Source organism: Pipistrellus kuhlii, unplaced genomic scaffold, assembly GCF_014108245.1.
Source record: "Pipistrellus kuhlii isolate mPipKuh1 unplaced genomic scaffold, mPipKuh1.p scaffold_m20_p_3, whole genome shotgun sequence".
Classification (NCBI taxonomy): domain Eukaryota; kingdom Metazoa; phylum Chordata; class Mammalia; order Chiroptera; family Vespertilionidae; genus Pipistrellus; species Pipistrellus kuhlii.
In genome coordinates, this window is record NW_023425529.1 from 144,360,956 (window position 1) to 144,388,425 (window position 27,470).

Sequence of the window (27,470 nt, forward strand, 5' to 3'; positions counted from 1 at the left end):
ACAAGCATTACTGGATGAAGATGCGTGTCAAACTGAAAAACAATTTGCAGAAAGATTAAACGTTGCTCAGCGAACAATTTCTGATTGTTTATAAGCAATGGGAAAAATTTTAAAGGAAAGAAAATGGGTGCCACATCAACTGAACAAAAGACAAATGGAAAACCGAAAAGTCATCAGTAAAATACTGCTTCAACCTCATGAAAGAAAGTATTTTTTGCATCGAATTGTGACTGCCAATAAAAAGTGGATTCATTTTGAGAATCCCAAATGCACAAAATCATGGGTTGATCCAGGTCAACCATCAACATTGACTGCCAGGCCAAATTGCTTCAGAAAGAATACAATGCTCTGAGTTTGGTGGGATCAGGAAAGTGTGGTGTATTATGAGCTTCTAAAACAAGGTGAAACCATTAATACTGATCACTACCGACAACAAATAATCCATTTGAACTATGCTTTAATAGCAAAAAAAAAAAAAAAAAAAAAAAAAAAGAATGGGTCAGAAGACACAGCAGTTTTGCTTCATGATAACACACCATCACTTACTTCAAAACCAGTTGAAGACACATTAAAAGATCTTGCCTTGAAAATATTAACCCACCCGTTGAATTCACCAGACCTTGCTCCTTCAAATTTCCACTTGTTCTGATTGAAGAAGTCGGAAATTGAGTCTCTGAATGGTTTGCCTCAAAACAAGAAAAGTTCTATTGGGACAGTACCCACAAATTATCTGAAAGAAGGGGGAAATGTGTATCTAGGGATGGACATTACTTTGAATAAAGTACTTTTGATGTTTCTCTTGTGATTATTGTGTTGTTGTTGTTTTATTACAAAATATGCATTATTAACCAGTGTACAGTTACAGTAAACTGACTGTAAAGGCAATTTCAATGTGATGAATTTAAAATTAAAAGCCATATCTCAATCATTTCCAAAAAAGTATATGTTCTCCAGAAGTGACTTATTTGAAAGGCAATTTAATATGTAAGTTTATTATATTATTTATAGGATTATAGTAAACACTTTTTTCATAATTGTATTAAATAATATTATCTTCTAAATAATATTATTAAATCTACACAATGTAGTGTGGCTCCTGACTCTTATACATACCTGTCAACTGTCTCATTGAGATTAATGACTCAATGTAAATGCAGACCCATTTTAAAATTTCATTAAAATTCTTACATGCTCTTACATTTTCAGACATCACTTTATTGCTTTTGCACTACTGGCTAATTTTAATTTGCATGAGTTGTCCATCTTATTATAAAGACGTTGAGTGAATATGTCACCTGCTTTAATAGTTAACAGCTCTTGGCAATCTTTTTCTTACTTCTCTCTTAAATTCTGTCCACTGCTGTAACTTAAAGGCATTTCAAATATAATTAGTCATCAATCTAAGACATATTTATTTATTTTAGAAACACTAAGTTGCAAAGATTACCTATTATGTACAAAGATACCAACCTATTGTGAGAGCAAACTAAAGTGGGTATGATTTCTAACTTTGAACAGCTCATAAGATAATGCTTTAGAGGCAGCATTGGACAGCAAATCTTTAAATCTTTGAATAAACTTGTCAGACAAGACTTCATTTTAACCTTTATCATGTTAAAGAATTTTATAGTTGATATCTAGAATTCCTGAGCTTTATAGTATAAATTTAGACCAGGCTCACAATTCTGATGCTCTAACTTTATACTTATAGCATGAAGTCTATTACTATTAGGAAAAATCTTATACCCATATAGTGGTTGTCTTAATTCTGAAATTTAATTTGCAGTAAATAAATTACAATTTTGATTTTAGCCCTTATGTTTATTTTTGGTATGCAAACATTAAACATTTGGCTTATGAAACATTAACAAATACTTATTTTTAGTATGACTTCAAATAGTATAATTATAATGTATCTAGACCCTTCTCATTATCAGAAAAATGATTGCTAAATAGAATATTTAAAGTTAATTAACTGCCCAGTGAGCATACTTCAAAGGTTGGATATGATGTATTCTCAAGTAAGCATTTGAAAATGTTAAAACAAAGGCTGTTTGACCTTGTACAAATGAGTCTTGATTGGCTAAAATATTAGATCAGGTGATTGCTAAAATTCCTACAACTCTATGATATTATGGTTTCCCTCCACATAATTTAAACTGGAACTGTTAATATTAAGATCACTTTTCTTTCTAAAACTCAGTGCTAGGCTATTCTTATACATTAACTTAACTGTAGTGCTTAACTTCTGTGAAGTCCTAGATAATTTATCTTTTTGCTCAGGTAGAGCACTCAGTAGACAGATGCAGAAATGTTGGCCTTGTTAGAACCTTTCCATGGTGAGGAAATGATGAAACCGTGCCAGTTACTGGTGAATTGAGTTTTATTTTGATCACTGGATACTTGATGGTGACAAAATTTGAGGTTTCAACCCTTTCTACTGCAGGCTTCATATGTACCTCTCATGCCTTGTGATTCTTTTCTGCTTGTCCATTCCCAAGCATGTGTTGTTATTCCACAATCTTTGATTCTGTAGTCTCCTAGATGTTTTCTAACATAACATTGTAGATTATATAAAACTGCCACCACCACACATTTTAACTACAGTCTTTTCCTTGCTGAGCCCTTCACTGACTGTATAGTCATCAGAGCCGATTGTTAAGGTATCTTAACCTTCTCCTTACCTTAACAAAATATCTGCCCTCACATAGTCACCAAATGAAATGCTTTAATTAAAAACATTCTGCAGGTATTCATATGAATGAAACAATAAAGAAATAAAGATTGTGTTGTCATGCTTTATTCACTACTGAATTGTGAATGGAGGCAAGAGAATAACACTGGGAACATTTATGATTGCATGTGAAGTACTTAATTAGAAAAACACTGAAATGCAGGAGTAAATCATTATATAGGTAGCATTTTTAGAGCTATCCAGCCATTTGGTAAATAAATAGCAAATACAGGATCTTATAAAAGAAAAAAAGAAAGAAAAGATGAACAAGGCCAGTGACATTTTTTAAGATTAAGTTATATGCCATATACAATGCTGGTCTCATCTTACATCTTAACACAGGATCACTACAATCCATGGCCCTCAGACACGTGTATCAGTCATACTGTGGGGAACACACAGAGTGATAGTGGTTGGCTCAGCTTTCTCCCAGTTTGCTATTGTAGTGACTTTCTTTTGGAACCAAGACTCTCGGGTTTGAATTAGTCTCTTGAGTTTGGAAGTATTTGAATTTCAAGTTCCCATTCATCATTCAGTGACCACTCACCCCATTCCATAAGACAGACTCCCTACTCCCACCCCGATTCCTTGAAACCGCATCAACAGCTGACACTCTGTTTGTTCTATATATTAGTTGGGAATAGGTTATGCCTTATAACTACTTCCAAATTCTCAGTAGTTTATCTCAACAAGTATTATTTTCTCTTAAATGATACAAGCCCAGCAAAAATTGGTAGTTGGGCTGATAATCACTCAGGTCCCAGGAAGATACCAAAGTTCTACTTCATTAGAAGTCTCTAAGAATACTACAGCAGAGGAACAGAGCAATGCAGAGTCTTATTCTGGTAGTTAAATGCAGCCATTTAAAACTGCACTCATTGCTTCTGCAAATATTTCAATAGGCAAGTCTGTCAATGGCCATGCCCTAGTTCTAAGAGAGAGAAACTGTAACTGCCATCATCCATAAGAAGCAGGAAAAAGGCCCTAACCGGTTTGGCTCATTGGATAGTGTGTCAGCCTGCGGACTCAAGTGTCCCAGGTTCAATTCCAGTCAAGGGCATGTACCTTGGTTTCAGGCACATACCCATTAGGGGGGGGTGCAGGAGGCAGCTGATTGATGTTTCTCTCTCATCAATGTTTCTAACTCCCTATCCCTCTCCCTTCCTCTCTGTAAAAAATCAATAAAAATATTTTTTAAAAAGAAGCAGGAAAAAGCAAATGTTGTGGAAAGCCCTATGAACAGCCAGTCCCCACTCTCCCAACAACTACTAACACCTCCAATGCTCTATACCCACATACAGACAGACCCACACCCTCTTTCTGCCTCTCTTTTTTTACTCAATTAGGAAAGAAGGGAGCAAATGAATGTTACATATGTCTGTCTCACTGATCAAAACAGACAATGAGGTAAGTGTTAATAACCGCACTTCTCAAATGAGAGAACTGAGGTTTACAGAGACCTAGGAACTTGCATATAATCACACATTGTAAGGGCTTGACATTCAAACCCAGACCATTTTGGCTTAAAATCCCTAGTGAGTCATTTCCACAAGAGAAAATTAACACTTCAATATGTTATACATAGTCTTCTAAGATTTGCTCCTTCGTCACTCTCTAGAGACACTTCTACTATAAAGCCATAAGAAAAAAACACACAAAAAAAACTTCTTGTGATTTTTGGCTTCTTTTTTGCTATATCTTTACTCATGTGGCAACTCTATTTTAGACCACTCATTTCTCTTGTCCTCCTGACAAATGTTAATCTACTTTTAAGACACAGTTCACAAATCTATGCTTTCTATGAATGTTTTTCTTATTTTTAGTTTCACATAAAAGTTAAACTGTTTCTTACATTTCATTGTACCTTTGGTATACTTTTATTGAACTAATTTTGTTGCATTTACTTTTGTTCATACCTTTCATTATTTTAGGCAAGGTGCCTTGTGGATATCTCTTATTATTATAATTGAGTGTGTTTCTGTATTGATGGCTAACACACATGTTGTTATTGAATGTTGAGTGAACACAGAATAAACATGTAGTGAAGAAGTAAGTCATGGACTCCAGAAACCAGACTGTCTCCATTTGAAACCCGCCTCCAGTATTACCATTTTCTGACATTGTCCAAATTAATCTTTCTGTGTTTCAGTTTCTTCATCTGTAAAATAAAGGTATAATATTTCTCTATTGTTCTGTTAAGGTTATTGTGAGGATTTAATAAAAATATATGTAAAGGTTCTAATAGAGTAATTATTTAAATGAAAAATGGCAGTGATGATAGCTGCTGTAGTACTGCTACTAATACAAGTAATCTGTGACATCTCACACCAATATTTTGAAGCTATTATAAATTTACTAGAGGCCTGGTGCATGAAATTTATGCACAGGGGGAGGGAATCCCCTCAACCCAGCCTGCACCCTCTCCAATCCAGGACCGCTCAGAGGATATCCAACTGCCGGTTTCAGCCTGATCCCTGGAATTGATCCGAAACCGGCAGTCAGTCATCTCTCTCACCATCCAGGACTGCTGGCTCCTAACTGCTCACCTGCCTGCCTGCCTGATTGCCCCTAACTGACTCCCCTGCAAGCCTGATAACCCCTAATCACCTCTGCCTACCAACCTGATCAATGCCTAACTGCTCCCCTGCCAGCTCAGACACCCCCAACCACCCCTCTGCCAGCCTGGTCACCCCCAATAGTCATCCCACCCACCTGGTTGCCCCCAACTGCCCCCCACCTTGACTGATTGCCGCCACTCCCCCACTTTGCCTGCCTGGTCACCCCTCACTACCACCCTCTGCTGGCCTGATCACCCCACGAAGCCTGCTGGTCAGTCGTTTGGCTGTCCCTTGCTAACCCCCCTGCTGGCTTGCTGTTCAGTTGCTACTGTGAGGATATCATGATGAATTTGCAAATTACCCTTTTATTAGTATAGATGTCTGTAGATAAGATTTATTCCAAATGATAACAGGTCAAAATTACACAGAACTAGATAAATAATTATAATCCTATCATTCAATCTATGCATTTGAAAGAAACTATATATATGGAGACCAATTTATATTAAAAATATATTTTAGGCCAGAGATTGGATCATTCAAGTTTGTTTTGGGGTTTTCTTGTTTGTTTTGTTTTGTTTTTGCCTGATTTGCTATGTGTTTGTGTAAAATGGCTTCCTCTTGTAATACTACTAAGAGTTAAACAACAGCCCTCAAAAGATAAGTATAGAAACTTAGAATATTCTTCCCATCCATTACAACTGCAGACAGGTATGGAGTAGCCATAAAAGAATGAAAAAGTGCTTGAGTAACAGAAGAGAGTTACTTAGCCTGGAACATATCACTTTTTCCTAACATTAGGATGTCCTTAAAAAAGAAGCTTCAAGGAAATTTTAGAAGATTTCATAGATATTTGCAGGCATTCTAGAGCACTTACATAAAGTCATTCATGAGCATTTACTGCCTATAGTTTCTGCATGACATGAGTTGAGCTGTTTAATATCAGCAAGAACAAAAATAGAAATAAAAGAAAGCCTGCTTTATAAGGAGCGAATTTTGGATTTTAAAAAGCCATTCTGAAAAAACTCAAGGGTACAGATCATTGAAGGATTGCAAAATCAAAGAAAAGGCTTCAAAACTAAGAGAAGAAGCAAGTAGGATAAACACAGACATGCCACTCAAATTTTATTTCCTTGGTCTATAGGCAGGCTGGCCTTGATCATTAATACTAGCATCACACTCTGGAAATTACTACTTATTAGCTACAGCTTACTAGTAAATAAGGTGAATATGAGGACTTATAGTGTATTTTATAGGTGGTGATAAGTTTTCATTTAATTTTTTTTTTAACATTGCAATATAGAAGCTTTTCTCATATCATGAAGGGTAGATTTTGGAAAACCAGAGGTATGTATTTTCTTTACTTTTCCAATTTTTATTTATTTTAGAGAGAGAGGAAGAGAAAGAGAGGAGCATTAATGAGAAAGAGAAACATCAGTTGTCTCCTGTGGGGACCCCAACCAGAGGTAGAATCCTCAAAACTTGGGTAAATATCCTGACTGGGAGTCAAACCCACAATCTTTCAGTATATAGGACAATGCTCCAACAAAGTGAGCCATACTGGCCAGGGTGAGTTATATATATTTTCAGTAAGTTAAGCTGTACAATTTTGGTTTATTATTAGGGACCAAAATATATACTCTGCACAACTAATTTTAGAAAAGCTGAAACAGCCGAGACCGGTTTGGCTCAGTGGATAGAGCGTCGGCTTGGGGACTGAAAGGTCCCGGGTTCGATTCCGGTTAAGGGCATGTACCTTGGTTGCGGGCACATCCCCGGTAGGGGGTGTGCAAGAGGCAGCTGATCGATGACTCTCTCTCATCGATGTTTCTAGCTCTCTATCTCTCTCCCTTCCTCTCTATACAAAATCAATAAAATATATTAAAAAAAAAAAAAAAAGAAAAAGAAAAGCTGAAACATTATTTGGTACTACAATAACATTGCACAAAATAAATAAAGCAATAAATAAAGCTTTATTGAAATGAATGAGTGAATAAATTATTAAAACAACTTAGAAATAGTAATTAATTCACTTTAAATATTTTACATTCATTTAATTATAATTGATATATAGTAGTATATTAATTTCAGGTGTACAACATAGTGATTTAGCATTTATATACCTTATAAAATAATCACCGCAATAAGACTAGTAAGCATCTGACTAAGATGGCCTAATGTATCCACCACTTTAAATATTAAACATGCCACTAATGTGAAATTAGCAAAAAATTGAAATAGTTATCATGCCACAAATTGTTCAGTGCTAGAAAAATGACCATGAGTATTATGAGCATGACCATTGTCTACATAACACAATTTTTATTGTTAGCCAAGACCCAATGATTCGTAAAAACAATAAAACAACAATCCATTTATATATGCATGCTTTGTAAGCATCCTGAATATATCTATACTAATAAAAGGGCAATATGTTAATTAGACTGAACATCTTCCAGACAAAGCTATGGCAGCAGAGGCCTAGGCAGAGGCAGGGAAAGCAGTTAGGGATGATCAGGCCAACAGGGGAGGGCAGTTAGGGGGCAATCAGGCCAGTAAGGGGGCACTTAGGGGGCAATCAGGTTGCTAGGGGAGCTGTTAGGGGGCCATCAGGCAGGCAGGCAGGTGAATGGTTAGGAGCCAGTGGTCTGGGTTTGTGAGAAAGATGTCTGACTGCCTGGATCGCCCCCTAACTGCTGCTGCAGGATTGGGCCTAAATCAGCAGTTGGACATCCTCTGAGGGGTCCCCAATTGGAGAGGGAGCAGGCTGGGGTAAAGGACCCCCCACCACCACACAAATTTCATGCACCAGGCCTCTAGTGTGTGTGTGTGTGTGTGTGTGTGTGTGTGTGTATATGTACAGATATATATATATATATATATATATATATATATATATATATATATATATATATTTAATTTATTTAATTCATATTTGTGGACTTTTGTTTAATGAGTCAGGAAAGTCAGAGTGCACCATGACAGATAAATATAACAAATATGATTTGATTCATTCAAGAAACTTTCTTTGGAATTAAATAAAACTTGGATTTTATAGCTATATGCTCTTAGATAATGAAAGGGACTATTTTAGAAAGACTTCATCTTCAAATGCATTAAAATGTTTATGGATGCTACTTATAAGAGAATGATTCAAATATTCTTTTAATCAAGAAGTACCTAAAACTTCCATACCATGAATTAAATCTTAAATTTATGAACAATGTTGCATTATAAGCAAATGCCTACTTACTAATTTTCCTGGAAATTGACAACATTTAAAAACCCCATTTTCAATTGCATATTAAGCCTTTCTTGGTCCTTGAAGTCATAAATGATCTTATGATCTTCTAATTTCCAATAGGGCAGTCTACTCCTTTTGCATATCTCTCACTTAATGTTGTACTTAGGTGTGGAACTGTTACATCTGCTCTAGTATACTGCACCTCCTTAAAGATGAGCAGTAGCATTCATCTTTTTTTTATATCTTACAGTGCGTGTCAATGCCTTGCCTACAGTGAATGCTCAATACTATTTCTGGCATCAAAGACTGAAGGAGGAAAAAATATTATCAAAATTCAGACTGCTACCCTGGAGAAAACTGAATGTAACTCCCTGGTAATAATCCTCTACATCCAGAGTTGATTTTGAAGCAAAATAGCTTCTTTACTAGGAGGAATTCACACAGACAGAAAAGCACTGCCTCTGACCTTCTAAAGAGCTGTTTCTTTGTTTATAGGGGTTTCTGAATCACTTAAGGAGCTTTTCTTTTTTAAAACACATATAATCAAACTGCTCTCTCCATACCAGAGTTGTTTATATGCTGAAAGGATGAGTAAGGCAAATAGTGAAAAATCAGGATATAAATATTTTGAAAAAATTCTCTGGTTGATACTAAAGTTGATTTTTTCATTCTTCTGTGTAATATTGTCCTAGATTTGGCTTAAAAAAAAAGTCATATGGGGAATTGCATGCAGATTACCTAAAAGTAACCTATTTTCTCCAAGGATCTTTGTGACCCTGGTCAACATTTCATATTTCAATATATACTAGTAGAATTATATCACTGACATACACATTGATATGTCAACCTACCTTAGTAGACTTGTAGCATTAATATTCTATTACTGTCAATGTTATCCATAATTTATACCAGATAAGTCCATTGGAGCAGATATAGACTTCACAGGAAAAGCACCAAATTATTATAACACTAATTATATCCAATTCTAAAAAATACATTTTTATTTAAAAATGAAAAGTTTAATAGTTCAGAGAGAACACTGTGACTCCAAAGAACAACATTAAAATAATGGTATTCAAATTTGATTTTGTTGTGGCCAGCAAGACCCTGTCAAGGCAGGGATCCAGGCCAGTGAAGGAACAAGCAACCAGACCCAAAACAAAGGATATAGCATAACTGTTAGTCATAAAATAGTTCTGTTGCAAGGCTCAACCCCCAGGCAGGCATGTCTTGTTTCCAGTAGCTGCAAGGCAGAATAAACAGACCAAACCAGCTTAAACAGAGAATGCTTAAGCTGAAAATAAACCCCCACCCCAGGTGTTGTATAAACTTTAAATGTTAGTGCACTAGTGGAATTTTCTATAACTTATAAATGACCTTTCTTTGTTAAAACTTTTAGCCAGTCATAATCTGCCAGGCATCCCTAAGACGGGGATAAAAGCAGCATGCTTAGAGTGGGTCAGGGCTCTCGTTGCTCGCTGCTGTGTCAGTTGAGACGTGAGCCCGGACTCGAGTTCGTAATAAAGGCTTCCTAAATTCCAATTTGGCTGACTGGTGGTCGTCATTTTCGGGAAAGAAAATAAAATAAAATAGAACAGGATTCAAATACACTGATTTTTAGCTAGTGCTCTCCATAGACTGATAGGTACATACTGTGCTTCCTGTAATCTTTTTTTTTAAAAAATATATTTTATTTATTTTTTACAGAGAGGAAGGGAGAGAGATAGAGAGCTAGAAATGTCAGTGAGAAAGAAACATCGACCAGCTGCCTCTTGCACACCCCCAACCAGGGATGTGCCCTCAACCAATGTACATGCCCTTGGCCGGAATCGAACCTGAGGCCTTTCAGTCCACAGACCAATGCTCTACCATTGAGCCAAACTGGTTTCAGCACTTCCTTAATCTTACCAGCAACCCTTTGAGTTAAGTATTGCAACCCCATTTTATAGAGGAGAACGTTAAGGCTTTAGGGAGCTGGTGAAGTGATCTGTGAGTTCATTTACTTAATAGTGACAATCAAAATTGAAAGTTAAGTCTGATTTCCACTATTATTATAAATCAGGGGTTTGCAAACAATGACTCAGAGGCCAAATGTTGCCTGACTTTTGTTTTTCGTATAGCCTGGGAGCTAAGAATGAGTTTACATTTTAAATGATTTTTTTAATACAAAAGAAGAATCTTTCCTGACACATAAAAATTATATGAAATTTAAATTTCACTGTTCACAAGTAAAATTGTATTGGAACAATGCCATCTCCATCCCCATAACTGTTGTCTGTGGCTACGTTCACTCATCAGAGCTGAGTAGTTATCATAGAGATGATATGGCCTCAAAGATGAAAGTATTTGCTATTTGGCCCCTCACAGAAAAAGCTAGCAGAGCCCAGAGATAGTTGTTTCTTTACTAATGCATGTTTGTGTGCATAGATGTGGCCTAAATATAAAATGGATCCGTAGGAAAAAATTAAATGAAAAAAAGCAATATTCCAAAGATACTGATGAGTAATATTTCTAAAGAGCAATAATGCATCTGTTATAAGCACTCACTATGCATTTCCTTTCCATGCATTTTAGAGCTCATTGGTTTGAAAGCTTCTTTGAAGGCTGTGGCACTTAATTCTTGCATGCATTAAACCTTCACTTGGCCTGAGAATTGGAAAAAAGCTCTTGGAGGCAATTTATCACATAAGAATCTGTCACGGATTAACTCTTTTTCAGATGTGTCTTGGAGCAGAAAAGTGAAGTAGAAAGTGACAATTCTGACAATATTCCTACCAAAGAGAAGAGAATGTGCCAACCGGGTGTTAAAAGGATTTGTAGTCTCTGCCTCAGCATGTTCTTTCCTGAGGCTCGTCTCCAAGCCTCACCCCACCCCCTGCAACAAGGCTTTGTGGAGCCTGACACTTATAAACATGGAGGGGTCCTTTTAAGAAAAATACAAATTACACATACAATTATACATAAGATCTTGGAAGGAACCCAGACAAGTAAGGCACCCTTATAATTAATATTCTTCAGCTTTAAGAAAACCATCTTTTGCCTCAACAGAAAAGAGACCAGATGGAAGCATCCTAGAGGACAATACCTTTGTGATACAAAAATGTAAATGTGATAGAGTCTATGTTAAAGCATAGTTTCCATAGCTTAATAGCATTCTGAATTAGGAAAGTTCCTTTTATGTAAGTTTTACTTCTTCAGCAAGTAGGGTCCTGCTAGATATTCCCCATTTTCTCAGAAAACTGTCCAGTTGAGAAAGAAACAGCCCACCTAGTACACAAAAGAGATGGCAGAGAAGTGAACTCTTCCAAGTTTCACTTCAGTTCCCTCCTGCTCCGCTTCCTTCCAGTCCTTTTGAGGAACTAGCACAGACACAAGTACTCGGAGGGGCCCACTGAGCCCCCAGAGCTTCGGAGAGTCAGCCAGCCCTCCTGGCTGGCAGTGTAGACTCCATGTGCCCACTTCAGAGCAACTGCCAGACCTTCCGGTCTCTTGGCCTTTTCTCCGTCTACTTCAATGTGCCTTCATCCTCTCCCCTTTGATTCCAGATTTCTTCCAAACCCAAGATTTTTTGTTTCCTTTTTGTCAGAAGTCATTGACTAGTGTTTAAGAACTGGAGCCAGAATAAGACAAGAAAGAAGTGAACCAGATGGTAAAAAGTAAACATGAGGACTAGGCCTGGCTGAAGCGAGATCTGACAAAGCCACAGTTAGAACGTGTAAAGGCCCCAGTGATGGCCCTGCTGACTGAAGTGGTCATGGCTACACCCAAGAAGGAAGATGAAGGGGTTGCTGCCTATTTTCCTTTGAGTTTGACAAACACTTTCAAATGCCGAAGCGATAAAGTCCAAGCTGAAGATAATTCAGCCAGGATACCAGTTTCTTTGCTTGCTAGCTATTAAAACTCTCAAAAACCAGGGCCCCTTGCTTGTTAACTTCTGTTGCTTTCACCGCTAGCAGGTGGGGGCAGGATCAGGGAGGGGAGCAGAGAGAAGCAGGGTACTTACTCTCCCAGGTCTCCCTGCAAGGCCCTGTTCTCTGGAACTAAGGCTCCCACTGGCTGGCCCCTCTTTCCTATCCCTAATCCTCCAGCCCCCCAACCCATCCACCCACACCCTCACCCCCTTGTCCCTTAACACTGAGGGAAATGATAGCTCACTAAAATTCTACACCGCCAGGTGCCTCACTCAATGTTCATTTTTGTTCTTTTTGTTTTACTGACATAATATAGTCTGATATGTATTAAAGTTTCAAATAGGGTATTTCAAATCTCAAATAAGAAATCACAATATTCACTATTAATTCAAAACTGGAAAAGGGTGGTGGTGGTAAATGCAGAAAATGTTTACTTTGGTGGATCTGTGTTGATGCCCTATTTCTCTTTGAGAAACATCAGCTGTTCTTCCTCTTCTTTGTGTCCTCTTCCAAAATGCCCTGTTGGTGTCAGAGTGTTCCATCAGAAGGTGTTTGTTATAGACCTTGAGTCCTGAAGGAATCACACCCCTCCCCCCCCCTTTTTTTTTTTGCCACAAAGATGTCTTCTTACACCTTAGAACCTGTTCTGGTTCCACTCTTATTTGATGAATAGGTCCACATTTCCCAACTATACATTTCTTCCACTGTGACTTTGTAAGGAAAATTGTCTATGTACAAAATCCAACTTACTTCAGGGAAAAGTTAAATGTTCACCCTCTTGACTTCTTGCAATGCCCTCTTGGCAGGCTGATGAGGTATTACAGCAAATATCAAATTCCTCGTTCCTCTTCCAGAACCTGCTCAGCTCTGAATTTAATGGGGCATTAGATGCAGGACATAAACATCTGGGCTCCAACAGAAGCTGTTAGAACACTCAGGTTCACATGGAGATGTGTTGACACAGTATCCCCTTTGGGAAGGACTTTGGGACAAGGTCATTTTAGCTGTTTTTTGTTTGTTTGTTTGTTTGTTTGTTTTTAAGTAGCCCCTTTAGTACTGCCCATGATTCTTTAAAATCCATAGTTCTTTCATTAAATTACCTTCATCTGAACCATCTGAATTAAATTAGAGTTGGGCTCCTGCCTGATATAGATTTCATGTCTAAAAGAACTGTGGTTTTTCTGTTGGTTGGTTTATAGTCTATACCCAACCAAATTGTATTTACATTACTTTGCAAGGTCACTGTATATCAAGAAAAGTTCCCTACTTTCTGCAGACCAAGATTTTTAGAAAAACACATATAACCAGGAAGGAATCATGAAGAAATAGGACTTTCTTCTAATGCAATGGTCGGCAAAATCATTAGTCAACAGAGCCAAATATCAACAGTACAATGATTGAATTTTGAGAGCCAAATTTTCTAAACTTAAACTTCTAACACCACTTCTTCAAAATAGATTTGCTCAGGTTGTGGGATTTTGTGGAAGAGTCACACTCAGGGGGCCAAAGAGCCTCATGTGGCTTGTGAGCTGCAGTTTGCCAACCACGGTAAAGGGGGTCAAACCAGTACTGCCCATTACTAGGGTCATAGATCTCCCAATTGCACCACAGTGTGTTAGGACATTTTTATCCTGAAGAAGTTATGTTTTATACTCAGTGACATAATAACATGTCACCTGTTTAGTTATACATGATGTATGAAAAATAACCTAACCTCCACTGACTGCATTATACACATTACTACATTTTAGACTTGTCAGCAAATTTAATTTATTTACCTTACATTTTAGTGAAGTTATTTCAAATTTCATAGGTGTGGAAATAATTGAAGCATAGACATTAGAAATCTTATTTTAATGTCAAATCTCATTTGAAAACTCATTTACAATGCATGGAAATGAAGACTTTGATGACCATAATTCTTACTGTTTCCATGCATATTAGGAAATAAGAAATATTAAAAAGTGAAAAACAAAAGGGTGTGCTCATCAAATTATAGCAAAAGGATAAAATATTCAGTTAAGCTCTTTTATCATCTCTATCTCCTGTTATACTAATGCACCTCAGGTAATCTTTAAATGAAAAAAAAACACTCTAATTAATGAGCTGTCTGCTTATAGCTGCTAGAAACATCAAACACATTATTTCAAAGTCTAGATTTAGAAGAAGAGAGATTATTTTGAACTTGACATGGGTACTGAGTTAGTAGTCAGCTTTGCTATTCAAATTCTTCCTTTGTCAATCTCCTTCAAAGTTTAATGTAAGTACATATTGGCAGGCTTCCCTCCTGCATATAGGTGCATTTTGATGTTAAGCAGGGAGGAAAGAGTCACTGTGCACACACAGCAACAAGTCTAATGTCAAGAAAAAAAGAAAAAGTATTTGGGACTTCCAGAAGGAGTCACGCTTCAGTTGAGGCCAATACAACTGAGAAGCAGAGCTGCCACCATACACATTGCAGCCTGGGCTCTGAGAGTAGATTTATGTAGCACTGCCTGGAATACATCCTAGTAGAGATGCAGGCTGTGCACAGCAGTGCTGGCCATTCTGCTGAGAAGATAACAATTACGTTATCAAAGATGTCAACAAATTTTTTTGTACTTAAGGGTATGTATGATGAAATTAGAATTAGCGAAGATGAAAGAGGTTTCCTTCTTATGCATTAGGTAGACTGAGCAGTAAAATAGCATATAATAAAGCCTGATCTTGCTTATGTACAAATATTTTTTCTAGTTTTAAGACTATGACTACATCTAATGCTCTCATATACAAAATAGGCCCTCTAACCAAGAGTTGTCAATTAATTGAACATTTCTGGTTGTAAAACTTCTCTTTTCAGTAGGTTCCTGTTTCTGGTTGTACAACATTTCAATGTCTGTTAAATTAAGAATCATAGTCAAATCTTTTTTGCTAATTTTCTAGATATCTGATTAAACCAAATAGCCATCACTAGGGGTTATAAATCTTGGTATCAGACAACATAAATGAAATCATTTTCAACTCATTGGAAGAATCTGTACAATTTTGCCAGTTAAGTCTTGATTAAAATTGAGGGATCTCACATAATCTAAATCTCTGTTTTTTAAAAAAATAATATCAGATCTTACAACACAAGATCTCTAATTCTGTGTGACAATATTTGGCTTGAGAGGGGGCCCAGCCACCACTCCATTTTCTTAAAAGACTATCTTTGCTTTCTGTGGACAATATACTTTCTCTTCTTCCTGAGTCACTGACAGTTTCTCTACCATAGGGCCATGCTCTACACTGACCCATGATGGTGTGGCATCCCCCTCCAACTTTAAATATAAGATTTCCTTAACACTAATTTCTAAGTCCTGAAGAGTTCCTTTGTTCTCATTCTAAAGGCACTCCCTAGGAAAGTTAATTCACTCATTTATTATGTATATTATATATATATAAACTTATGCATATATATCAGCAAGCCACAAAGCTGTATTCCCAAGCCAGTCTGCTAACTCCATCCCCCCTGCTCGCTCTCTCTCTCTCTCTCTCTCTCTCTCTCTCTCTCTCTCTCTCTCTTTCTCTCTCTCTCTCGGTACACTTATTTTCCTTGAGTGAATCACACTACTTCCAGTTACCTACGTTTTGCAAAGCAGATTCCACTAGCTAGAAGATTCTTCCCCTGCTCCTTTGCCTGCTTTTTTCGATCTTTCAAGTAGTTCTCTTAGCTTAGACTTTAATCTTCTAGAAAATCTGCTCTGAACTACAGGTAAAAATATGTTTATTACTTTCTTTCACAATAGCTTACATGTCCCCCTTTGTAGCACTCATCAGAACATAAAAAATTATTTGTATAATTATTTGCTTAATATTGCTCTGAATGTGGTCTATAAAGTACATTCATATGGTTCTATTTGTGCTCTTCACTGTGTCTTTGTATTTAGCACAGTGTTTGACATATAATGTGTTCATATTAAATGTTTATTGGCTTTGACATAGGTATTAGTGTAAAAGTTATATGAGTTCTTTTAGCATCCCCTGAGAAATAAAAAAAAACCCTCCCTTTCCTAATCAAATGTAAAGATAATATAGGCAAGTTTAAATAGATGATCTGGTAAAGCTATTATGGATTTTAGCTAGTAACACTATTTAAAAATTTTAAAAATATTTTTAATGATTTTACAGATAGGAAGACAGAGAGAGTTAAAAACATCAATGAGAAAGAAACATTGATCAGCTGTCTCCTCCATGTCACCTCCTGGGATAGAGCCCATAACCAAGGTAGATGCTCTTGACCAGAATCGAACCCAGGACCCTTCAGTTTGCAGGCGAAGTCTCTATCCACTGAGCCAAAGCAATTAGGGCTGTATTATACTACTTTATACATGCATATTAGTCTGAAAAAAATAAAATTGCATTATCCTAAAGACTATTGTAGCATGGAATTATCAAACATTCCAGTTCTCTCAGCAATAATTGTGAAGCACTAGCCATTAATAGTTTATATTAATTTAATAGTCATTTTAAATGTTATTGTTTAAAATAAAGAGATTAAGCATATTCTACATGTACTTAATATTCATCTTTGTATGAAACAGTTTTAGGGTGGTTCCCATAATATTGTATTGCTTTTTCAACATAAAGTAAATATGCTAAGAGTTTTGTGACATTATCTTAACAGTGCACATTTTTTCATCAAACATGCATGGTCAGGCTAATCAAATGCTCCAAAACATTTATTACAAGCAATAAAATAACAATAAATTTATGTTTACATATAGTTATTTGTTGATAATTGAGAACAGTGGATCCAAAGGTTTCTTAGAGAAATAAGGAATAGAGCAAAAACAGCTTGGCAGCTTGAGATTATCTGTTGAGCTAAAAGCTGTCATCTCTTTTCTGCTTTTGCCCAAAGACCTGGAACATTATTAGCATGTTCACATGGCCAAAGACAGATGGCTACTCACACATTCTCCCTGGGCTTAACACTTGTTCTCGTAATACCAACCACCAAGAAATTTGGCCCACCATCTGTGGATCTGTGGTCCCTTCCTCACTGTATGAATTTTATTACAAGAGACTAAGTGACTTGAGACTGCACATTCTGAGATGGTTCTTCTTTAGTAGATAAGCACTACAAATCATCATCTTTATTAGTCAGGATTGGCTAGGTTAGGCTTCAACAACAGACACCATCTATTCTCAGTGGCTAATACAACAAATGTTTATATCTCACTTGCCCTCAGTGTCCAAATGGAGAAGTATAAGATTCAGCTCATTGTTCATTCAAAGCCCTAGGCTCGTGGAGGCTCCAGCTAAGCCCTTGATATTATAAGTACCATCTGGGGAAAAAAATTTTAAGCTAATTGCTTACAATTAAATCCTCCTACCAGAAACTGACACACTTCATATGTTCTCATATTTCATTGGCTACAGCAGGTCAATGGCCATGTCTAACTTAAGTGTGAGAGTAATCTTAAAAGACTTAAAAAAATACTTAACAGTTCTTATAATACTTGTTTGGAGGTCATGAAATCCTCTAGCTTTTTCTTGTCTGGGAAGCTCTTTATCTATCTCTTGATTCTAAATGACACCTTTGCTGGGTAGAATAATCTTGGCTTTAGGTCCTTGCTTTTCATCACCAAATATTTTGAGTCAATCCCTTCTTGCCTTCAAAGTTCCTGTTTAAGCTGACAGTCTTATAAGAGGTCCCTTGTAGATAACTAACTGCTTTTTTCTTGCTGCTTTTAAGATTTTCTCTTTGTCTTTAACCTTTGGCATTTAGTTATGATGTTTCTTAGTATATGACTCTTTAGGTTCATCTTGTTTGAAACTCTCTGCATTTCCTAGACTTGTATGTTTATTTCCTTCACCAGGTTAGGGGTATTTTTTGTGATTTTTTTCACATAGGTTTCAATTTCTTGCTCTCTCTCTCTCTTCTCATTCTGGCAACCCCATTATGCCAATGTTGGTAGTCTTGAAGTTGTTCCAGAGGTTCCTTATACTACATTCATTTTTTTAAGATTCTTTTTGCTGTTATGATTGTTTTCTGTTTTCTCATCTTTAAAATCTCTGATTTAATATTCTGCTTCATTTATTCCACAGTTGATTCTTTTCAATGTATTCTTTGTTTCAGTTATTGTGTCTTCATTTCTGATTGGTTCTTTTTTATCTTTTCTAATTCCACTTTTATGTTTTGTTGATGTTCTCACTAAGTTAATCTCTCCTTCTCTAAATTCACAGAGCATCCTTATAACTAAACTAGTGTTTTGAACTCTGTATCTGGTAGATTGCTTATCTCAATTTTATTAAATTTTTTTCCAGAGTTGTTGTTTTTTCTATTTTTTCACTTGGGGCATGTTTTCTTGCTTTTCATTTTAGCAGACTTTCTGTGTTGGTTTCTCAGTATTATGTAGTAGGTATTCTGTAGAGTCCAGTGGCACAATCTTCCTGATCACCCAAGCTGGGTACTCCAGGTGTACCACCTTCCTCCATGTAGGCTATGCACATCCTTCTGTTGTATAATAGTTAAGCCTTGATTGCTGTTGACATGGCAGTGTGAGAGATTTGCCCCAGGCCAATCTGCTACAAGGATTGGCTGTTACCATTGTAGAGGACAAGCTGTTCAGGACCCCACCTCATGGAGTAGGACTTATTTCAGTGGGGAGTCCACCCCTTGAGTGTGTTACTTGTGGAGATGCAACCAAGGTCCCCTGCCACTTGTGTTCTGTCCAAGTCTACCAAATATGAGCTACAATGGGATATTCAGATAGCTGCTATTTGTGCTGGACTTTGAGGTGCCCAGGAGAGGCCAAGCTGGAAAACAAGACTGGTTGTCACTAGTGCTGGGCCTGGGGACACTTATTGAGATGTACTGGGCATGATGAGTCCAGATGCTGCTTGTTTGAGAGATTTTAGGAAAATATGAAGCATAAGCCAAGATATTATAAATCATTCATATGGAAAAGCCATTACAAAACAGCTTCTATAAGCCAGAAACTTTGGTGGGTTTTGGTTTCAGGGAATCACCATGGTGGGGCAAATAGTATTAATTGGGTTGATAGAAACTCAGATATGACCCCCGCCTGCTTACTGTGAGGGAAGGGCCAAGGAAAGGAACAACGGTGTCTTCTAGCACTTCTGTTTAAGGAGAAAGCTGCCCCTCCAGCTCTCACCCAATTGTCTCAGACAATTTAGTTCCTCCCTATATGTCCCTAGTGTCTTTCTAGCTGCTGCTTCAGCGATTGAGTTTAGAGAAACTGAGTCTGAATAAATTCATGTGAGGATGTTTAAGAGGAACTCCTGTGACTACAGCAGCCCTTCATCTCACTCAGCCACAATTCCCTCTGATTTTTATAGCCAGAAGTTATGGGGACTTCTTTTATTCACACTGAAACCCCGGCTGGTGTGGAGCTTGAACCTCTTGCTTTTCAGGGAGGAAACTCCACCTGAGATATCCCTCCCATTTTTATCCTTTTATCCACCACATATAGGTGTGGATTTAGCTCATTCTGTATCTCTACCCCTCCTACTTTTCATGTGGCTTTTTCTTTATAACCTTATTAGTAGGACTTGTGGTCAGCTATATTTCAGGTTGTTCTGAATGATGGGTGTAGTTTAGTTGTAATTCAAGTACTTCATTTACCTATGCCACCAACTTGACTGTAACTCAAGTGACTATTTAATAAATACAACTGCATATGGTCAGTGCCTATAATAAATCCCTTATTTTATATTACTCACTGTGGTTCTGTTTCTCTATTATTCTTTCTCAGAGACAAGAGTATGCTTGGTGTGTTAATAATTAGGAGTGTGGAAAAACTGGAAGAGATAATAGAGTGAGTAGATGAAAACGGGGAAGAGAAAATGGTGGGCGCTAGTTTGTGTAGAAATTTTAACTATTTCTTTGAGTGAGATGAAAATCCATTGGATGATTTTGGCAGAGAAGTAATATTATTTGACTTCAATTTTTAAGGTTCACTTTAGTTGTGGGGATGGGAACTGACTATGGAGGCAAAGTAAAGATAGGTAAAATAATTCAAATTATTAAACTATTCTAATTATCAGTTTTTGAAAGATGGTAACAGAAAGGTAAGAAATATTACTGAAGGTAGATTTGAGATTATTTGTTTATGGATAAGATGAAAGGTATAAAAGAAAATCAGGAATGATTATAAAGTCTTCAACTTGACCAATTAGAACTAAGTTATTGACTTTTACTAAGTTGATGAACTTTGAAAGGATGAGAATAACAGGTTTCAGTTTAGATTATATATAATTGGAGATACTAGAAATGTTCCCTAGACAGCAATAAAGAAATATTGCCAAGGCCATCAGACACACAAGTCTTAATTTCATACAAAAGTTTCTGGCTGCATGTAACTTTAGGAGTCATTAATTTAGGATTGGTATAAAAAGTCATAATATTGGGCGGTCTTACCAAAGGGATGAGTGTTTAAAGTGATATAAGAACTGAACCTTGAAACACTCCAAAATTAATATATTAGAGGAATAAGAAGGCAGATAATGAAATTGAGAAGGAACTAATAAAGGGGAATATGATGTCCACAAGCCAAAGGAAGAAATTATCTTAAAAAACATAGTGTCCAACCCTATAAAATGCCACTAAAAGTAGTAATAGAAGAAATAGAGTCAAGATAGCTATATGATATGTTGCTTTTTTAAGATGGGAAAATAACAGCATGTTTGCTTGCCAATGGAAATGGTCCAAAGAGAGGTCAAAATTGAATGTAGGAAATATTTCTAGAGCAATGACCTTAGATAGGCAAATGGGAAATAGAAAGATTAATCTTTGGCCGAGAATGGTTTGGCTCAGTGGATAGAGCATCAGCCTGTGAACTGAAAGGTCCCAGGTTTGATTCTGGTCAAGGGCATGTACCTTGGTTGCGGGCACATCCCCAGTAGGGGGTGTGCAAGAGGCAGCTGATCGATGATTCTCTCTCATCGATGTTTCTAACTCTCTATCCCTCTCTCTTTCTCTCTGTAAAAAATCAATAAAATATAGTTTTTTTAAAAGAAAGATTAATCTTTGATAATAAACAATTCAGTTTATCCATAATAAATGGTATATGAGTTTATGAGCACAAATGTTCAATGGATAAATGTGTTCAAGCCAACTTTTAATGTGATTTTAATGAGACAGAGGTGAGATGTCTTTTCTCTACTCAAAAAATATTCAATAGCTGACAATTTTATGTAGAATCATGCGTAATTACTTACATATTCAGTGATTTAAAAATATTTATTGAGTTCATAGTTTGCACCAAAGATTTTTCAGGGCACTGGAGATAGACTAAAAACAAGGTCACTACTTATGTAAAAGTGAGAGCAAACATAAAAACATAACAAGGCATAGAAAGAACAACTCAGCTTTAATAGGAAAAACGGGAGTCAAGTTCAGAGAGTACATGCACACGGCCCATTATTCTTTCATTTTTCAGAGTTGTGGGATGCAAAATGATTGAGGTCTTCAAGTTATTTATTTGAACCTGACATTCCAGATTCACTCTCACTGAGTCTTTCCTCATACATGCAACATTCGTGACAAAAAACCCAACCACTCCCAGTGTAAAACTATACCAATACTACAATTTAGGATCAGGCCTAAACTAAGGTGACCAGACGTCCCACTTTTGGTGGGACAGTCTTGATTTTTAATAATTTGTCTCGCATCCCATCCCATTAAATTGTTAAAAATCGGGACTGTCCCGCCAAAAGTGGGATGTCTTGTCACCTTAGCCAAAAGGGCAGTAGGACATCCCTCTCACAATCCAGGACTGCTGACTCCCAATTGTGTCCTGCCTACCTTCCTGATTGCCCTAACTACTTCTGCCTGCCAGCCTGATCACCCCCTAACCATTCCTATGCCAGCCTGATTGATACCTAACTACTCCCCTGCCAGCCTGATTGCCCCTAACTGCCATCCCCTTCAGGCCTGGGGCCCCACCAACTTCCTTGCAGGCCCAGTCACCTTCAACCTCCCTCTTTTGCTGGCCTGGTCACCACCAACTGCCCTCCCTTGCAGGCCTGGTCCCTTCCAACTGCCTTCTCCTGCTGGCCATCTTGTGGTGGCCATCTTGTGTTCACATGGGGAAAGCCATATTGTATGTTAGAGTGATGGTCCATTTGCATATTACTCTTTTATCAAATAGGATAGATGCCTGGCACATGGTTGGTGGCCTGTTGGTTTTCCCTGAAGGGTGTCCTGGATCAGGGTGGGAGTTCCCTTGGGGCATTGAGTGGCCTGAGTAAGGGGCCCATGGTAATTTACAGGCCAGACACTCTCCCCAGCAACCCAAGTGGAAGCCCTGGTATCTTTTATAATTGAAAGTTTGTAGCCTTGAGTGGAGGCCTGGGCTTGCCAGGGTGTACAGGAACATAGGCTTCCTCCATTGCCAGGGAAATCCAAGCCTCCTGCTGACTTTATGGCTGCAGCCATCTTGATTGGGTTAATTTGCATAATCACTCCCAATTGGCTGGCGGGCGTGGCTTGTGGTGTAGTGGAGGTATGGTCAATTTGCATATTATTTTTTTATTAGATAGGATTTTAAAAATTCAAAATTCCCAATATCTAAAAATGGGGAAAAAGAAATAAAGAGATAGCTATGAGCTAGGTATTATAGAGAAGATTATATTTTATATAATCTTCTTTGTTACAAAGTGCTCAAAGGAATTTCACCTGTACTTTTATTAGTGCGCTGTTTGGAAGATGATATTAAATGTTTAGAAGGAAGGTCAAAATACAAACACAAGTCATTCCTGATTATTGCCCTTTAATAAGTAAACATGCTGCAAGCATTATAACCTAAATCATAATCTAATTGAATTGATTATAAAGAATCACTGATAAATGAGCTGTTTTAATAAACAGTTACTTTTTGCTATCAAAGTTTCTTCTATTAAAGTAAAATAATTAGGATGCTGACTCAAAAGAAGATGGAAAAACAACATCTTTTCTTTTAGAAGAAAACACCAGAGTGTTTGGAAGAAAATAAACCAATGTTTTTAATGAACACAAATTACCTTTCAATTTTTTTTTCACTGTTCAAAGAAAGACCGTTATTTAATTAAAAGGCTTAGCTATAAACATCAGTCACAGTTGCATTTCTTATATGCAAAAAGAAGCTATAGTTCTACTCTGGCATTTAGCACTTGTGGAGAGGGTCATTTTATTATAAGCAGCCAAGTGAAAACTAGTATTTGATTACCATTTGTTAATGAGATATATTGGAATGTGAGCCAGAGATTGGAAAGGGAAACCCATAAAACCATTCCAAGTCCTCCGATCTTTGAGGTCACCAGACTCTGAGCCTGGAAACTGTGCTGCAAATGTGCACAGGCATATTTCCCTGTCACATCCAGGTGCCACGGTGACAGACGCTGCAGAGATACACAGATGGCACTTCAATCTCACCATGATCTCTAGTTATCCTTCATCTATTTCCCTATTTAACCCATGATCCAGAACACAGGTCAGCAGCATGCTCTCCATCTCATGGATGTTTCCTCAACTAGGATAAACATGTTAATATTCAACCAGCTTTTCATTAGAAAATAATCATTTTTTCCCAAATACTTTTGAATAGGTCTAAAAGTTACCCAGTTTTAAAATATTTTATCTATTAAGTGTTCATAATAAAATTGAATCACACCTAAGGGTTGACATGTCAGTCTCATTAATTCACTATAAAATTATGTATAACATATATAGTCAATATATATAATATATATAAATTCAAACAATATCAATTTAAACTCTCCCCACACTTTGCTTAAAGAAAGAAACTTATTCATGTATCAAAGATTTTATATGTAATTATGGCCAAAGGAGTCACAAATCTTGAAATTTCTCATCTCATGATTCATTTCATGTAGTCAACGTATGCTCTAAATTAAATTTCTCTTCTGCAATAAAAGTGAAAAACCAAATTGCAACTAACCAGAAAATATGCAGACTTAATCTATTTAATTGGTTTATGTGAAGATTGAAATAAAAATATTTTTAATTCAGACATTATTTTATCTGTAATTTCTACTTGTACCACAAGATCAACTTCTCACATGATGCCATTAAACATGTGTGAATCTCAATGTGATTTACTGAATCTGCATTTTTCAAAGTGAACCATAACATTGAAGTCAACATATTAAACTTTTGTGATGAATAGGACTGGATTTTAATAACAAAATTGACACTTTTCTAACAACTGGTACAAGTAAAAAGTTATAGGAATTTGACTAACTTGTTTCAAAGAAATGGACCAATCAGTGGAAAAGGGAGATTCAACAAAGCACGGGTAGCAGAGAGTAACTGCAAAAAAGTTTCCTCTATATATCTCAATGCGTTGGAATTCCTTAATAAACTGGTTATAGCTATAAAAGCTATAATTTTACATTGAGACTTTAGATTATCACCAGTTTGCTTAGCTCCACAGCCTATGGGAATCTTAGTTTAAATTATACTAATCAAATTAAGAGAAAGAGAAAGGCCACAAATCCTTAGAAAGAAATAAGAATAAGAAGCAAAATATCTATCCATTTGTGTCACATTTCTAATAATTATCCTGTTTTTGTGTGTATGACAAATATGGTGTATAGTTCTTTTTTTGCTATATCTTGAAAGGTGAATGAGATTTCTTTGCTATGCAGCATAAACCTTTCTCTCATGTTGAATCTTAGAATAGCAATCTCTTCAGAGACTGGTTGTCTGAAATCCTCTCTTGCATGACCATTCCGGCTTAATGATAATCCAGTTAAAGCTGGGTCATTGATTGACACCAGGCACTGGGGCAGACCGATGAATTTCTCTGGTTTAAAGTTTAATGGAACATATCTTTTGATCTTTCATTCTGTAAGGAATCTGCAGTTCATTTTCTCCCCTGGGTTTCCTTGGTGCTAGGACTTTGTCACATACAGATTTCCTTTTCATGAGTAGAACCTAAGGTAGTAAGGTCAATATTGCTAATCTAATATGGCAGTTTATATTCATGGTTGAGGGAGGGTAACTTGATCACTATTATTCCCAAGGGTACTTAATCTACCCTGTAAAAATGTGACATGTGTTCTTCTAAGATCTAAGGACATAATGTCTTATATGAAAACTAGAAGCCTGGTGCATGGAGTCCCTCAGTGTAGCCTGTGGGGATTGGGCTGAAACCCTGAAACCTGCAGCCCAATGCCACCTATTGTTTGTGTCTGCCACTCCTGCTCATCCCAGCTGCGCTGCACCTGCCACCCCATTTGGTAAGCTCACTGCGGCTCCACTGCAGTCTCCGGGCTACAGAAGCCAACTGTGAGCCCTGTGTCTGGCTTCTGTCTGTCAGCTGAGCTATGCTCCTGCTGTGGGTGCACACTGACCACCAAGGGGTAGCTCCTGCATTGAGGGTCTTCCCCCTACTGGTCAGTGCACATCATAGCAACCAGTTGTTTGGTCTTCATTCAGTCAGTCACTTAAGCTTTTATATATAAAGACTAAAAGCCCGGTGCATGAATTTGTGCACAGATGGAGGATCCCTTGGGGAGGACTGTGGAATCAGGCCCTAGCTCATGTCCCCAGCCTTCCTGCCCTGCAGCCCTACCTGGCACCCTGCCTTAGCCTGGTGCCACCCCCTCAGCTGCTCCACCATCCCACCTGCAGTGAGATGGATTGGGGCCTGGCCCTCTACCTGGCTCCCTCAGTGACTGGGAGCTGAGTGGCAGCCCTGCCCTCCACCACTGCTGCTGGTCGCTGCTTGTCGGGCGGTTGGCAGGGTGATTGGGCCCACACTCACACCCATCTTGGCCTGGCACTGCCCACTCACCTAGTCCCACACCTCCGTGGTCCCCTGCTCATGGGAGCTCATTAGGGCTGACAGCACCTTCACTGCCACCCACTGCCAGTGCTGCATCTCAATGCCTGCCATATTCCATGCTGCCCTCTGGTGGTCAGTGTACATCATAGTGAGCAGTCAAATTCCTGGTCTTCTGGTCAAACTCCTGCCCGAATGGCCACAGGAGGAGACAATTTGCATATTAGGCTTTTATTACATAGGATAAGCTAGATAGTAATTCTGTTATACAGCATTTACTCTTCCATTTCTGAAATGGCCATGATATCATTTTTTAAAAGATTTTTAATTGAATTTTTAGAGAGAGAGAGAGAGAGAGAGAAAGAAACATGGATGTGAGAGCAACGCATCAATCAGCTGGCTCCTGCACTGTCCCTGCCAGGGATGGAGCCTGCAATCCCAGCATGTGCTCTGACAGGAATCAAATGGGCAACCTTTCAGTGCACTGGATGATGCCCAGCTACTGTACCAAGTCAGGCAGGGCCCTAACATCATTTTAATGTGAATATCAAAGTTTCAATTTTAAAAAAGAAATAAAACTATTCTTTATTTTGGTATAGTTCAGTCTTTTACACTTTATCAGCTTCTATATGCTCCAAGCAATACTTGAATCAGTAGAGGAAGAAAAAAATACAGCAACTCACATTTTTCATTAGCTCATTTTTTAGCTCTACTCTTGTCTTAAGGGAGCAACTGAAAGATTAATAAATTTCAGTTGAAGTTTCTCTGATTCTGCATTTTTATTGATGTCTTTTTTGGATTAGTCTAGAATTACGTGAGCATGTAAGTGCACACACACGCTCGCGCGCGCACACACACACACACACACACACACACACACACACACAACAAAATTTTAGGTTCTTCCTGAGGCAGGCTAGATTGCTTTGCTCTTTAGTTTTCAAGGTCTACTCAATAGCTTTCAAGGTCTTTCAATAGCTTACTCAAGAAGAAGTCTTACAGGTGAAAAAATATGAACAGACAGTTTTCACTCCATTTCCCTCTATGTAGAATGTTTATAAAGATCTATTCTTCTAAGTCTTTGCCAGCAAATTGAGGGGGCGGGGGGAGGAAGGTACATTTGGGTACTTTTCCCAAATTCCAATCCTATTCAAATTACACAGTTTTTAATAGAAAAAAAGACTTAATAAAATTGGTATAAAATAGACTATAACATTTCCAAATGCCAGTTCCTCTCTAAGTATCATCTAT

At 37.5% G+C, this 27,470-nt stretch overlaps 1 long non-coding RNA gene across 1 annotated transcript; it reads left to right on the plus strand.

Annotated features, from left to right (window-relative positions):
• The first annotated feature begins 521 nt into the window (after positions 1-521).
• On the plus strand, positions 522-18,803 carry LOC123653095. Its single transcript, XR_006742724.1, has 3 exons — positions 522-657; positions 4,509-4,513; positions 18,793-18,803. It is a non-coding gene; the product is annotated as an uncharacterized LOC123653095 (long non-coding RNA).
• The last annotated feature ends 8,667 nt before the right edge of the window (positions 18,804-27,470 follow it).